Here is a 14,955-nt window from a genome sequence, read left to right as displayed (position 1 = left end):
GTCTGGCCTGCTGGGAACAGCAAAGGCTTGGGCTCTAGTTGTTTCTGTGGTTTTCTGAATCCATAGAAGAAATGAGTGTGTTCTCAGATTTTTCCTTCTCTGAAAAGCAAATCCCTCTGCTGTGGTGAGGAAGGAATGGAGGTTAGAGGCAAAGATGAAGGAGCCTTTCATTCAACAGAGAAGGCTTTGTTGATGTACAACACATACCCGGTGAGCTAGCTGCTGAGACCTCTCCTGACTCGCTTTAAACAGGGGCGCTTGTTACAGAACCTGTTCTCCATCTCTCATCTCCCATATGCTGTCTTTTCTGTGCAGCTCGGTTTGTCTCCTGAAAATTCATACCCGGCTTGTTCTCATAAGCGTGCTTACGCATGACAGAGGATTATTTGCTCCCTCTCAGAGATGAGGCCTTCTTCATGCTGTTATTTAAAGAAAAGTGGAGTGTCTTAAAAAGGTAATTAAAGAAGACCCAACAACAACCCAAACTGTTCTTTAATCTCTTTAGTTTCACTTCCACATGCTGTGTATCTTGTTCTACCAGTTTCAGTGCCCTTGCAAAACACTTGCACAATGATTTCCTCGTAGCAACCAGCAGAATTCAACTTGAGCTCATCTAATTGGCTGTACCTTTTCTAAGATCCTCGATGTATTGAGTTTCCAGTAAACTCTGCAATCCCCACTTTTTCCTGCACCTTTTCATTGCCACAACCTTTGGAATAAATACACACGTATGTCCTCATATACAGTTTTCATAGAGAAATACGAGATGGTTCAGCCTGAAATGCCAAATCATCTCTTAACCAATTTCTTTTTTACACCTAACGTGATGTACGTTGGCAACTAATGAAAAAGATCTATGCTTTTACCAGGGTTTTGATCCAAATATTTATAGGAGCGTTAAAAAATCCCCCGCAGTTCATAAAAGCTAAGGACATTTAAAGGCCAATGACTGATTGAGACTTCCCACCTCAAATTAACAGGTTTTGTGCCAGTTTCAGATTCTGCTGGAATAATGAGAGAGTAGAGGCAGAAGGTTCAAGCACTGGAATGCAGACTGCGACATGGGCACAGCCAGGCGGCATATCAAATTGCTTCACAGCAACACTGACACCTCTGCACAGGGCTACACCTAACCCCGTGGCAAAAAGCTGTCTGCTCCAAGTAGTTTCTCATCCAAACAACGGATGGGCGCACCAAGGAGCACAACGCAATGGGCCACTCGGAGCATTAGGGTCAGAAAAAATAGTTTGGAATTAGCTGTCCTAATTCCGTAACTCTTCTGGAAAGGTTTGTGGGCTTTATGATCCTCCCCCATCACCGTGTAGAACAACTTCCACTCCTGTTCTGCATGATAACCTTTTTTTTTCTTCTTTTTTTTCTCTTTTTGCCCTGTGCAAAAGTTACCATCGGTAACACGTAGTTAACATTTCATAATTTTTAAAATATATATAACTAATGTTCATAAAAATAATGTTAGGCAAATGTGACCTGAATGTAGGTGGGGAAAGCTCCATGCAGATTAGCAGCCACGCTTGTGTTGCTCCCATACTTGAGCTACTTTCCCCCTAACGAACACAGCCAGACTTTGCCTAGCTGCCTTCCCCCAGACACAGTATTTGTCAAGGATCCTGATGATCGGTGGCCGTGGCTATGTTTAGCTGAGGATGCAAGACCGTTAGGCTATTTAAGAAGTTCTTGCCACAATGAGTGTATTTTAGAAAGTACCACCTGGAAGGAGTGTACTGAGCTTAGTGGGGACTTTTTATCCCCGTTAATTTGTAAAACAAAACTACTGCTAAAAGCTTAGAACCCATCCCTGCTTGTGTACTTTCCATTTGACTCCCTCCTGGTGATGAAACAACAGCTACTCACAGGTGAATAATTGAGGTCCCCAAGAGGGAAACTTGTTAACATTTTAATAATGTCCTGGCTATATTTATAATTCTGTAGAGAGACTGAGACGAGCGAGCCAAAGAAGCCACCACGTTACATCAGAGCCTTCGATCCCAATGACCTCTGTTCTGGAAACTAGAAGTGCTTATGCTGCACAAATCTCTCTAAACCTAACACAAATATGTGTGAGGTTGTCTGTGCTACACTGGGGAGCGATCACGGTCGGGTAACTTCAGCTGCTGTCAGATGGGATCAGCTCTGCAACGGGAGGTTGGCAAACAGCGCCTGTCCATCGGATGCGTATGCTGGTGCTGGTGGATCGATCTGATGCTTCCTGGGACCTTGAGAGCAACCCCAGGCAGGTGTGTTGGTTGTTGGAAGTGCAGGGACTGCAGACGGCTCCCTGCTGCTGCTGCGGTAGCTTGTGAGCCTCCTGGGTCTTATCAGCAGCTCACACCACACTGAGCCCTCCTGCCTGGTATAGATGCTCAGCTGCAAAAGGCTGCCTCGCAGCTGGGTTTTCTTCAACTTGTACTTCTTTGACAAGGAGGAGGGGCTGTACAAATGGTGAATTTGTTTTCCAAGCTAAATGAAAACTGTAATTTCAAGTGTGCTTGCCTTGGCACCTCTCAGGGCTTTCCAGTTTGCAAGGATAGTGGCAGGGTGCTCGGCATGGAGGGAAATATTTTGGCCATCCCACAGTAAGGTGATGTGGCTGTTCAAGGCTGCAGAGCTGCTCAGCTGCAGGACTTCTTGCTGCTGGACCCTGCTGAGGTGACAAAACCACGCAATTTAGCACCCTGCCGGCTTGCTGTGCTACTACAGCCCTCCCAAGCTGGCATACAACACTGTTCCAGTGAGATCAGGCCACCATCTCACAGGCTTCTCCCCAGCTCAAGCTCCTAAGAGAGCTGAATGCTGCATGAATCACGGACATTGGCCATGGTTTCTTTCAACACCTTTCATCCTGTGCTCCATCCTCAGCTGTGTGTTGCTCTGGAGCTTCTACACATACAGTTTCCAAACTCAGTGAGGCAAAGCCTGAACTGCTCCTGCCATGAAACACCAACTACCTAAGGAAGCAGCTACTTCAGATAGAGCAAGGAGATGCCCTGAAGAAACAATGATTCCTCACTATGGACAGCAGAAGTAGCGCAGGCTTCGCTCCTCTCTTCTCACGGGAGAGAGTATTTAGGATGGTGCTAACTGAATCTGGTACAGGGAAGTGATAATATACTCCTTCCTGCTTTGCAGAGACCTCCTTAGCCTGGTCTCATGGTGTAAAGAGCTGAAGTTCCTCCCATCCATCTTTCTGTTGAATCCAGGGAGGAAATTAAAGCACATTTGCCATGCATGCAGCTGCTCCTCTCCCTCTGACTAGTGGAGGTGGAGACGGCTCTCCTGCCCCTCAGCCTCAGTGGCAAGGACCACATCGGGTCCCTTCTCTGCAAGCTGAAGCATGACTATTCTGTAAGTCAGGCTGGAGACACAAGGGAACATCTGGCTTACTTTGCATGGTGGTATGTGGTTGGGGTGCCTCCAGTGAGGTGACAAGAGAAACGGGGTGCCTGTGTGCCCTCCCTGGTCTCCCTATCTCCTTGACTCAGCCCAGGGAAGCTCTGTAGCACTGCTTCCTTGCAGACCTGCAGCCATGGCAGGCAGCAAGTCCTCAGATTCTATGATTCTGTGATTCGTCCCACTACTCAGTACTGGTCAGAGAAGCACAGAATCATGGAAGCACAGAATCCCAGAGGCACAGAATGCTGTGGGGCGGATGGAACCTCCAGGCCCACCCGGTTCCACCCCCTGCCATGGGCAGGGACACCTCCCACCAGACCAGGCTGCCCAAAGCCCCATCCAGCCTGGCCTTGGGCACCTCCAGGGATGGGGCATCCACAGCTCCTCTGGGCAGCCTGTGCCAGGGCCTCACCACCCTCCTAGTAAAGAGTTTCTTCCCTATATCTAATCTGAATCTCCCCTCTTTTAGCTTAAAGCCATTACGCTGTGTTCTTCTGCTCTACTCCCCAACAAAGAGTCCCTCCCCAGCTTTCCTGTAGGCCCCCTTTAGGTACTGGAAGCCGCTGTAAGGTCTCCCCAGAGCCTTCTGGTCCAGTTGATGCAACAGTATTTTACATCATTGCTGTACCCCTTCTGACAAAAGGGAATAAGGCCCAGTGTTTCTAAACGTGGCACTTTCAAAGCACAAAGATGGAGATCTCCGAAGGGAGCCACGCTGTGGGAGCCATGCTGGGCAGGCCTTTTCCCTCGGGGACTGGGTTAGTCACACATCCAAGCTCTCAGTCCTGTCAGGGCATAACCTACCCAGCTGCGTGGTCTCCCAGCCTCCAGCACTACCCGTCCATGAGGAAAGAAAAAGCATAAAATACAAACGTTTGAGTCACAAACAAAGGGTGGGTGAGCAGGATTAGGCGAGGCTCTGCTGACTAACCTACCCCAGCAGCAGGCAATTATTGCTCCCATTTTGTCCCGCAGGAACCGAGCCTGGCTGTGCTGAAGCACCTGGCGGTGGTGGAAGGGGCTGCTGGAGCAGAAATGTCTCAGCTCTGATCTGGGCCACTCTGCCTAAATGGCTCCCCAGACCTGCGCCTGGCTGGATTTGCAGGGTGTGAGCACAAAATCAGCCCATCTCCCATGAAAAGCCAGGCAGGAATATGTTGTTGCTACTGTTGAATCTGACATACATGAGTTGAATCCCTTGAGGCAGAAACAATTTATCTGTGTCCCAAAATGACTCATTAGGAGCTGTTTCAAAACCGTGTCTTTGTATTGAAAAGGCATGTCCTGATGAATTTGGCAAGGGCACAATTTCGTATTACTTTACAGTCCGCTTTGTAAAGCAGTACATAGGGTTAATGATAGTTTAGTATTAATTGCATATCTCTGGAGATTTGCAGAGACACATTTTTCTGACTAGAAGCTTGGTCCCTCTTTCAGCATTTCTAATTCTTAAACAACAAAACAACTGGAAATTAGAGCACTGCTTTCTCAAATGGCTTCTCTTGAGGCTTTCAGGATATGATACAATTAAGCGTTTAATTGTGAGGCCCTGCATGGATAGCATAAGATTTACTGATTTCCAACCATAATTCAGCTTCCCCCAGACTAGAGTGCGGTGGCTGTTTGTTAGTGAACAGCAGTGCCAAGATAACTCTTCAGAGATGCAGCCTTAAGGCTGGAGGAAATTAGACTGTCAGGACATATTTAGCAGTAAAACAGCTTACCTGTTCAGTCACACTGACAAACATACATAAATACAGAAGTGTGGTTTCTTATCACAAGCAACATGTGTGAGCAGGGTCCGAGACCCAGCTGCTTTGAATTTCCAAGAATTAGCTGATAATGCATTAGCTCTGTTAAGATAAAACCATGTGCCTGCAAGGCCTGCTGTTAACTCTCTCTCTTGTGTATGTGTGCTGAGATACAGATAGCTCTGAAGAAAGAACATTTGGTGCAGTAGATTCTGGTCTCAACTTCAACAGGATGAACACAACTGTTACACAGCAATTGTTCAGCAAAGGGAAGTTGGTTAGTGTAAGAGAGAAGTAGGCTGATAATTTTCATTTTTTATTTACAATGGCTTTAAATGCCTCAAGGTAATAATGTGGAATGTAAATTCTGACCATCATTTAAATTAATTGCAAAATTCAAACTCACCTCAATGTGACCAAAATTATGACTTGAATTTACAAATATCCAAGTGGCATTCTTCAGGGCACTGAAAAGTCATTTCCACACGCACAAGGACGTCTGCAGTCCCCTTTCCCAGCTTATTCCTAATGACTGGTGTGGTTTGGTTGGTCTTCCTGCACTTCACTCTTCTAATGATTGCCAGCAGGGCAGTCCCTCCCTGACAAGGCTGCCATCTCTACCGGCTGTGTTACCACACTTGGCTCTCAGCTCCCTGTACCCTGAGGAACAGGCATCCCTCACTAATCTTCAGTACAAGCAGGTGTTTTTTTTTTTTTTGTTTTGTTTTTTAAACTGAAATTAAACGGCACTCATCTGGTAAAAATATTTGCATTTCATGTGCTTGCAGGTTTCAAAAAGCCTAAACTTGGCATCCCACATAGTTCAACCAATTTGGCCAGATTGAACAGTTTGTACCCTCTCTGGGCAAGCATTTATTTAAGTTCAAGTTTCTGCAGTTACACACCTTTTCCCAAGAGTTTGTCTTTCTCCAGAGAGATACATCTGAATGCTGGCGAACCTAACTTTTTGCGCATAACATGGCACTGAGGGATTTGTGTGCACAACTGAAGACGGTGCAGCATTCAGGAATGTTTTGATTACCAGGACTCTTGTTCTGCCAGGAAATCTGAAGCAATTTGGTTTGGGGCCTATTCCCACAACGTTCTAGTCTTACATCTGTTATTTTAGTATGTTCCATGCTTTTTTGCTTGTGCAACCACAGTTTGATAATTGCCGAGGAAGGCAGTTTTTCCATGACCCCAGACTGAGAGTGGAAAGGCCTGGGACAGGAACCAGCACCGTGAGAGCTGATTTAGGTATCGATTAGGACTGACAGCGCTCAGAGGGTTTCACAGGGTTATTCCACAGAGCAGTCCAGACCATGACCTTTTACTAATGGATTTCTTAATGTTTGCCTGGGAAAGAAGGTGCTGTCAGATCCTCTAATCAGGATGCTGGGTATTAGGCATCTAGAAGCTGAAGTATATTACAAGTAGGGATGAAAAAGAAAAAAAGAGGAAAAAAAAAAAGAGAGAGAAGAAACTACTCTTCTTCTCCTCAGCTCCTACTCAAGGAATTTCCCCTGCTTTGTTCCTCCAGCAGGGATAAGGTCTTGCACTTAGGCCAGGTGCCAGACTTGGGACAGTTGCCCAGAGTTTTGTTGTCTTTGAAGAATGCCAGTTTAGGATATCAGATCTCTGATTCTCTTTTTAAAAGTGCTTTCAGTATTTCAGTTGCACTTGTGATGTTGTTTGCCACTGTTGAAAAATCAGTCTTTGCTGTTGATTTGTATATATACATCTAGGTATACATGAGATAATAGCTCCTGGAGGAAACCATCTCCTTCCCTCAGTTCCACCAGAGACCTCCATGAGTCCCAAGGATCACCTTCCCAAGAGCAGCTGCGAAAGAAAAACATTTCCAAAGAACCAGTCATGTAGAAAAAAACCCTTTATGCTGCATTTGTGTTGTTTGCAAGTAGATGTCTTCTCCTGTGTTTCCTGAGGTCTGTCGCAAGCACCTAATCCCTGCTGTCATATCAAGTGTTCCTTGACATAGTTCCTGTCACAGCCTGAAAGCACCAGCCTGGTTTTGGCTAACCTGGCAACTCAAATTTGCAGTGTTTCTGTTTGGCAATTGCTCAGTGGCAATTTCGAGGTGGTGATGACTGAGGACAGTGCCATGGAAAGTGTGTTACTCATTTGCAGCCAGATCCAAAGCAAAGATAAATTTGCCCGGCCTCAGATCCAGACCTAGGCGTTTGTAGGCAGTCTCACTGCTGGTTCCCCGAACTGTTCCGTGTGGTGCCAGAAAACTTGTTCCGTAGCTGGCGAACATCCTGATCTCTTTAGGTCATGGTTTAACCCTGCCAGCTGAAGGCTGTCATAACAGAAAAACTGGCATTTTCCTCAAGGGGGTGACTGTATGCTCCTGTTTCACCTCCTCCTGCATGGGGGCCTGGGTGAGCCTCTGCCTGGGGCTGGGGGAGTGCTGCTGAGCCAAGGCCAGGCTGGAGGCGGCCACCTCGGGGCTGAAGCAGTGCCTCAAGTGCCAACCAGCACGTTTTTATGTAAAATTAAAATGAGAAGCATCACCCTGTCAGGGCAGGCTGCTTCCCCCTACCCCACCGGGCCCTCCCGGGGTGTCAGCGGGTTCACGTTTATGCAGGCGGCTGGCGCTCACGGGCGCATCTCACCCGGGGACCTGCAGTAAAAGCAGCGTGGGCGATGGCTCCTGTTCCCCCGCGGGCATGGCAAGGGGCTGCTTTATTTTAACCGCTGCCCCGGGGGACAAGGAGGTTTCCTCCGTCGTTTTTTATTTCAGCGCCTCGCAGGTGCCCGCCCCGTGGCTCCCTCTGCGCAGCGGGCGGCGATGGCTGAGGGGCCGGCGCCATCTTCTGGGCTCTGAGGAGGGGGCAGAAAGCGGGGCCGAGGAGCCACCGGGAAGTGTCGTTGACACCTCCATAATTCGGGCTTTTATCCTTTATAGACTTGAGTTTCTCAAAGAGTTCAGGGGCAGAGCAGCCGACGTGATACACCGTGCTTGCTGGCTACGTGCTTGCGCTTGTGTGGTGAGGTTTCATGTTGTGCAGCTGCGGTGCTGTGTCGTCCCTGTGTCCTTGGAACTCCTTGGGCTTGGTATGTCCAGCAGAATGTTAATTATAAAAAAGCAGTTAAGAAAACATACAAATCTTATTTGTGTTTCTAATTGGAGTCTAGAGAAATAACGATAATAGGTTGTTATCCATTACAGCTAAGGAAAGGTAGAAGGGAAGGGGGAAAAGCTCTGTTTGTCCTTGTGCATTGGACCAACGAAACCCAATGAGGGAACAAACTTATTAGGCATCTGGGTGCCCAGTTTAACACTGCTGCCAAAAGCTATCAGCATTAACACAGCATGGAAGGTCATCTGTAAGTTATATATCTGCGCAGCACAGTGGCAAAAAGCCAGACAGAGGTACTTTGAGCATGAGCAAGAGAGGGGCAGCTCTGTGCCAGCTCTGCCGTGTTTCCAGGTGGGAATGGGTTTGTGCCAGGCTGGCTGGGGCTTGGTGGCCGTGTGTCCATCTGGGCAGGTAGTGCCCACAGAGTCTGGTGAGATTTCCACTTGACAGCTGCCTGAACTGAGGTCCCCACCGAGGAAGGGGGCATAATGTTCAGTCATTGCTGAGCATTGACTGGTGTTGGGCTTCTGGGGAGCAAGGCTGAACAACTATGATGAGATTTCACAGAGCTGTAGGAGTTAGAAACAGACATGATGTACTGTGTCCTCTCATGGTTAGCCTATAGAGCTTTCTTTGTTTTTTATTTGATGGGTTGAAAAGAAATATCCTCCACACAACCTCACCCTGATCGTTGCCAGTCTGCACGGAAGGAGGCAGTTTGCACGGAGTGATGCATTAACGGGAGTCTCCGCGGTAGCTAGGGAGAAGTGGGAGATTTGCACAAATGAAGTGCGGTTTCCCAGCTAATATATATTAGGGGAGAAAGTCTGTCCTAGATAAACTGCTGGTCTGCTGCTGTGGGAATGTGGAATGAATGCTGTGGATGCTGTGCAGCCCCAGAGTTAGTGCCTCTGTCCACATTCAAAAAGGGCTAATGCCTCCCTGCATCCTTCACTCGTCTTCGCAGACTGCAAGCCCTCCGCACGAAGGCCTGTCTCTCACCAGGTGCAGGACTGACATCTTGCACAGAGCGCTTGTTGTAACTGGTGCTTTTAGGCAAGGCTCTGGTATTTCTGCTAATGATTGTTCCTTGCTAACCCCCGTGGTGGTACTTCTGTTGCAAATCAGGAAACTGTAGAAATAAATCTCTTCCTCTCAAGGGTGTCTTGTGGTTCAAGCAGAGTGTTGCAATGCAAGAGATCTCTCTTGCCTTGCCATTGACTCCGGGTGGCTGTAGGCAAGTAATTTCCTCTCTCTGGAGAACCTTCGGGTCTCTAAAAGCCAGAGGAGCCTGTGTCTAACATGAAAAAGTGGTCGGGAGTGGAACTGCTTGTGTAGTGGTAAAGGAGTGTTTTGTTCTTGCTTAATCGTCTTTTATTATTTGCCACATCAAAGAAGAAAATGGTAGATTCCATCGGCAGAGGGGGAAATGCCTTCTGAGGAATAGTTAATTCACTGAAAAAATAGTTTTGTGGAAAGAAATTATTTGGGAACCTGCCTAAGTTCAGTGAATTGTTTGGGCCAAAAATGAAGAGGGATAAATTTTTCAGGAAATGTTTTGCTTTGACAAGCTCAGAATAAAATGTGACGCATTTTTTAGAAAGTGATATTTATTTAAAAACATTATAAATTATAGGGAGGGAAACAAGGCATTTAATGTGACTTGGGCAGGGGAGAAGTCTTGGAGTTGACAGAAAAATCCTGAAAAAAATCCTCAAATTATCTGGGGTCAGAATGTTTTATGGCTTGTTATGATCTTTCGTACTACCATCATCCAAAGCCTCTGGGTCTTCAGCATGATAAACCTGGGCTGATGACAGGAGTCTCTGACGCTTTCCTTATCTCAGAGTTACAGTTTGCTGCTGCTCTCACCAAAGAGGAAGAATTTGTCTTGCACCTTGGCATTAGGAGCGCAGAGGAGTAGCATGTTCTAGCCAAAGAACTGATCAAAGCTGGTGCCTTTGTCTTCCAGCTGCTCAGGAGAATGGACTTGGTGGTGTCCTACAAGTGACCCTTCAGAAGGGCTGCATGCCTTGCTTTTCCCCTCAAGTAGAAAGTGCTCAGCATCAGGCTCCACACACCTGTGGTGACACAGAGCTTTGTGTAACTTCAATAACCCTGGGAGGGAGACCCACTTTCTAAGACAAACAGTGCCAGATTGGAGCCATTTTCAATTAAGATAAATTGTGTTCTGTTCATGCTGTGCTCTAAACTGTTTGAATTGCAGATAGATTGTCTTATGGAAAAGCTCCTAATGTGCAAACCCGGTCTATCTGTTAGTTTGGTAATGAGCCCTAAAGCCCTGGAGGAAGAGGGAGAAATTGCTGCAGCTCTTTCCCAAGATCTGTGAGGTGACTGTAAGGTCTTTATGCCGGGAAATAGTACTTTTTTTTTTTTTTCTTGAAACAGAGGGAGAGTGGTGACTACAGTAATTTGTGTTTGACTGTGCTGATGGGGAAACTGAGGTATCTCTCTGTAAGGACTTAATTATTTAGGGCCAGGAGTGACCAAATGTCTGGAAAACAGGAATAACCTCATCTTCAGAGCCTGGCTCATCCAGCAGACTGCGGACGTCCATGGAGAAGGAGTCTCTGCTGCCTGCTAGACTGCGCTCCTCTGTGTCCCTGACGCAGCAGTGACTCATGATGAGCTCTGCGAGCTGGGCTGCACATCTGTAACATCTTGCAGCGGGTGGATGCAAAGTTAGTGGAGCAAATGCCAGTCCCCTGGCTGGCCATGCAGTGGCACTGAAAGCACAGCTAAATCTCAGAGATGAGCTCTGGCAAGGTTTGTGCTGGTTACACAGGGGTTGCTGGACAGGTGCTCTCACCTAGCAGGGAGAAAGGAGGGGAATCGTGGAAGGAATTCATCAGGTGCACAGAGCACCAGGGGACATGTGCAGCCCTGCGCCGTTTGGGAGCTGGCTCTGGTAACCCGATTGCTCACAGTATGCTCCCCGTGTCCCAGCTGGGAGCTGTATTTCACTGAGACTGTTACCAAAGGAAAGTTAGTTCCTTTGGTGCTTTCTTTGTTTGCCCGGCAGAATGACAGAGACTTCAGCTTTCCCTTCTGCAAGAGAGGTGTTTTCAGCCCTCTTTTTATTCTCCCTCATCAGTCCTGTGAATGAGATGCTGACTTTGCTCACGAGTGTAAGTGAATCTACAAAGTGCATGGAAGCAAAGAGAAGCTGGAGGCAGAAATGTTGCTAAAAGGACACAGAAAGAAGGGAGTCTGCAGCAGCAAAGGGTCTTACTGTAGCTAGCGACAAAGGCAGAGATTGCCTATTGATCTGCTAAATTGCAGAGTATGCACAATGCAGCAAATGGGTTTGAGCTGTTGTACTTGAAGTGACTGAAAATATTTTGATGAAATAGTTTTGCTCAGAAAATACTTCTAAAAAGGAGATGTGGTTTTGATTAAACTGCTTGGATCAAAGACATGCAGAGAAGCATTGCGTGCTCTGTTACAGTGAACAGCGTGGGGGTTACAGCACTCGTCTGGGCATCAGGAAATGTGGCAGATAGCTGAACATGAGCCGGGATGAATGTATCCTTACTTCATGCACCGGGTTCACAGCAATTTTGGGGCGGGTTTTATCAGATTGTCTACTGGAGCTGTTCCACTTTGTAGAAAAGACGTACTTGGTAGCCCTGAGAGAGCTGGGTTCAGGTCACTGTTCGGTTGACGTGATGATATTTAAGGAGTGTGAAGAGGCTCCAGCAGGCGGTGGCATGCCCAACTGGTGGATGCAGGAGACCTGAGAGGTCAGCCTGGACTTGAAGAGTCTCTCCTCTCTCAGCTGATAGCCCCTAGCCACCAGGGTACACATACCATACATTTCTTTCCAGAAGGGAGTTGAGAGAGCCTGGGTTTTATTCTAAAATGGGGTTTTTCAAAGTCACAACAAAGTCGGTGTGTTGGGAGCCCACTCCCTACCCAGCACTTGTTTCAGCAGAGCGGCCACGGGAGTGGAATGCAAGGGTGGGTTACTGTGCAGAGTGTTCACAACTAGTGGAGTAAGACAATTAAACCCTCAACTTAATAGCTTTCTCTGGTTTCCAGGTAAGCTCTAAACTGGGAGCATTGCCCAGAAGACTTGCTGAAAATCTTTGAAAATACATGAATGCAACTTTCCCTTTCAAAATTATTTGGTATTTGGTATTATCTGTTCAATAACTAGGCAAGCATAGAGTAGAGCTGAACCCCTGACCTGCTCAAATTAAACATTTCTCTCTGGGTGAATCTGAATTAAAATAATCCTGCTGGATAGGAAGGCTCCTGTTCTGTTTTGGCTTTGCAGATCAAGCACTGTGAAAACAAACAATGTCTCTAACCTTGTGGCCCTTTTCAGAGCATCCTCAGCCCTGTGCTGGTATCACAGCTATTCCCCTCCCATGTGCAGGGACACAAAGGCTGGTGGACCAGCGCAGATGTCCCTTGGATTCCAGTTGGCTCGATTGTCAGCTCAGGCACTGCCCCAGACTGCCTGAGTTCGTGTGCAGTACTGTACGTGTGTGTGCAGCCACGTGGGATTATCACCTGCTCACACATCTTCGGTTGCTTCAAGTCACTCTTCTTTCCTTGAGGTGTCGTTAAAGAAAGAATGCAGCGGTTGCAACTAGACTTCCTCTGCTCTTCCGGCATCTGGACAAGAAGATAGATGGATTGGGCTGGTGTGTTTGGCCTTTAAATTGGTAGAAGAATTGTAGGGCTTTTACTTAGCGCCAGGTCTGTCGTACAGATGTGTGTCCATTCTGCAGCGTGCGATGATCCCTCTGCATCTACCACCTCTGCAGCAGTGAGGGGCTGTGGGGTGCCAACAGACCTGGAAGAAGCTTCTTCCTTGGCCTGTGAGCTCCTCTGGTTTGCATAAGCAACAAGCGGAGAGTCCTTGGGACAGGAAAGGACAGAACCAAAGTGGCTTAGCTGGTCCTCAGGTACAACCCAAACATTTTTAGGATGCAGAATGCAATTTTTCGTTTGGATTTATTGCTAGCTACAACCTCTCTTGCCAGGCAGGAAGGGACAGACACAAGCCTCAGCTCCCGCTGGCCACAGCCCCTGCTGCCTGTGCCTTACATCAGCATTCCCCTCACCTAGCAGGTATATTGCTTTCCTCCTCTGCTGTCTGGCTCTGATTGATACTGTCATTTGTGTATTGAAACAGCCAGCGCCTATAAATCCTTCCAAATACCCTATTATTAAAAAGGCATCTCACCTTCAACTTTGGGGTGGTGAGAAGGGCTCATTACGCTCCTGTTTGTTGGCTGTGCTTATGCAGACCATGTCTCTTGGGGCCAGAGATAAGGCTCGGGTGTGTGGTGTAATATGGTCAGCGAGGAGGTTGCATGCGTTAAAAGATATCTCGAGGGCAGGCGGAGCTTTCAAAGGCAGCAGCTTGCAGAAGCTGGGATTTTTACAGCTGCACTGCCAGGGCTGGTCAAACAGGGGTGGGCATTTGTGACTTGCAGGTGATGGCTCTCTCCGGAGAGGTTCAGAGCGGTGGCACCAGCCCAGGGACCCTTTGTAGCTCCCTTACCTCGGGCTGAGGGTAAAGGTGGGTGTAAAACCGGAGGTGCTGCTTAGCCAGCAGCAGAGCTTGGGGCAGTGCCATTTTTGGGGCACAGAAGCAGCCAGGATGAGCAGGGCAGCCACTGCCTTGAGCTGACCAGAGGCTTCTCAGCCTGCTCCCTCCTGCATCCCAGGAACCCCACGGCTGTAGGGGAGGGCAGGTATGGACTGGGCTCACACCAAGCCTACGGGGCAGGCTCCAACCACATCTGCAGGAAGAGGCAGCTCTGTACAGATCCGGCAGTATTGATTGTCTACTCTGTATCACCTCTGAAAAAAATAAGGCTGAGGTAAATGTGTATCTCTCTGCCCAATTGGATCGAGTCTTCCTGCATTCTGGAGATTTCTTCCCCATTTTTTATTATTTCGCCTCAAGTTGAAGGGTCTGTTTTAGGGCCAGCGTAATAACTATCATAACTTTGTCAGGCTGACACGTCAGTATGGTGCCAATCACAGTTATAGAGACCCTGGGACCACTTCATCACAGCAGCTTCACTCCAAGGCTCCTTTTAATCTTTCCTAATAAAATTTAAATGACAGTAGCTGTTCCAGTCATGAACCAAGAAAAGCCTCTCATATTATTTCCTCCCATTTTTTTTCCAGTGTTGGGTTCTCCATTTTATAGTGACTAATTTATGTGAGCTGACATCTTCCCAGGCCGGCAACGCGTGTCTGAAACAAGAGGCTCTTCTGTTTAGCGACTCTCTTCTTAGCAGATAGGCTGTTTCCAGAGCGATGTGCAGATTTGTATAGTTGGGCCATTGCCACCCCCCTGAGAATCCAGGCAGAGTTTCCTGACTCCTACGGGTGATTTTGACCAGCAACAATTACTGAGCACCGATGTGGGTTTGCTGCAGGTTCTTCTGACTGGCCATCGGGCATCTGGCCCGCTGGTGGCGCTGAGTTACCAGCCTGCCTTTCAGCCCAGCACTAAGTGAGGACACCCAGCAGCTCCTCTCATGCTTCCACTTTTCTCCTCTCCCCAGAGGAAGACAGTAGAAGGAGAACTTCAAAAAGACAGCACAACCATTTCCCTTTAAACACGAGCAGCATTCAATGAGCTGCCTTGCCAGGACGTGGGCCTTGCACTTGGAGGGCGAGGTGGGGCAGTTTGTCGG

General features: G+C 47.7%; 1 long non-coding RNA gene across 1 annotated transcript; it reads right to left on the bottom strand.

Moving 5' to 3' along the window:
- Window positions 1-1,901: 1,901 nt before the first annotated feature.
- LOC136791069 (uncharacterized) lies at window positions 1,902-7,534 on the bottom strand. Its single transcript, XR_010832304.1, has 2 exons — window positions 5,569-7,534; window positions 1,902-2,662 (listed from the first exon to the last, which is right to left on the bottom strand). It is a non-coding gene; the product is annotated as an uncharacterized lncRNA (long non-coding RNA).
- Window positions 7,535-14,955: the final 7,421 nt, after the last annotated feature.

This window comes from Anser cygnoides, chromosome 6, assembly GCF_040182565.1.
Source record: "Anser cygnoides isolate HZ-2024a breed goose chromosome 6, Taihu_goose_T2T_genome, whole genome shotgun sequence".
Classification (NCBI taxonomy): domain Eukaryota; kingdom Metazoa; phylum Chordata; class Aves; order Anseriformes; family Anatidae; genus Anser; species Anser cygnoides.
Note: the sequence above shows the minus strand (reverse complement) of the source record. Positions and strands in the feature narration are given on the sequence as shown.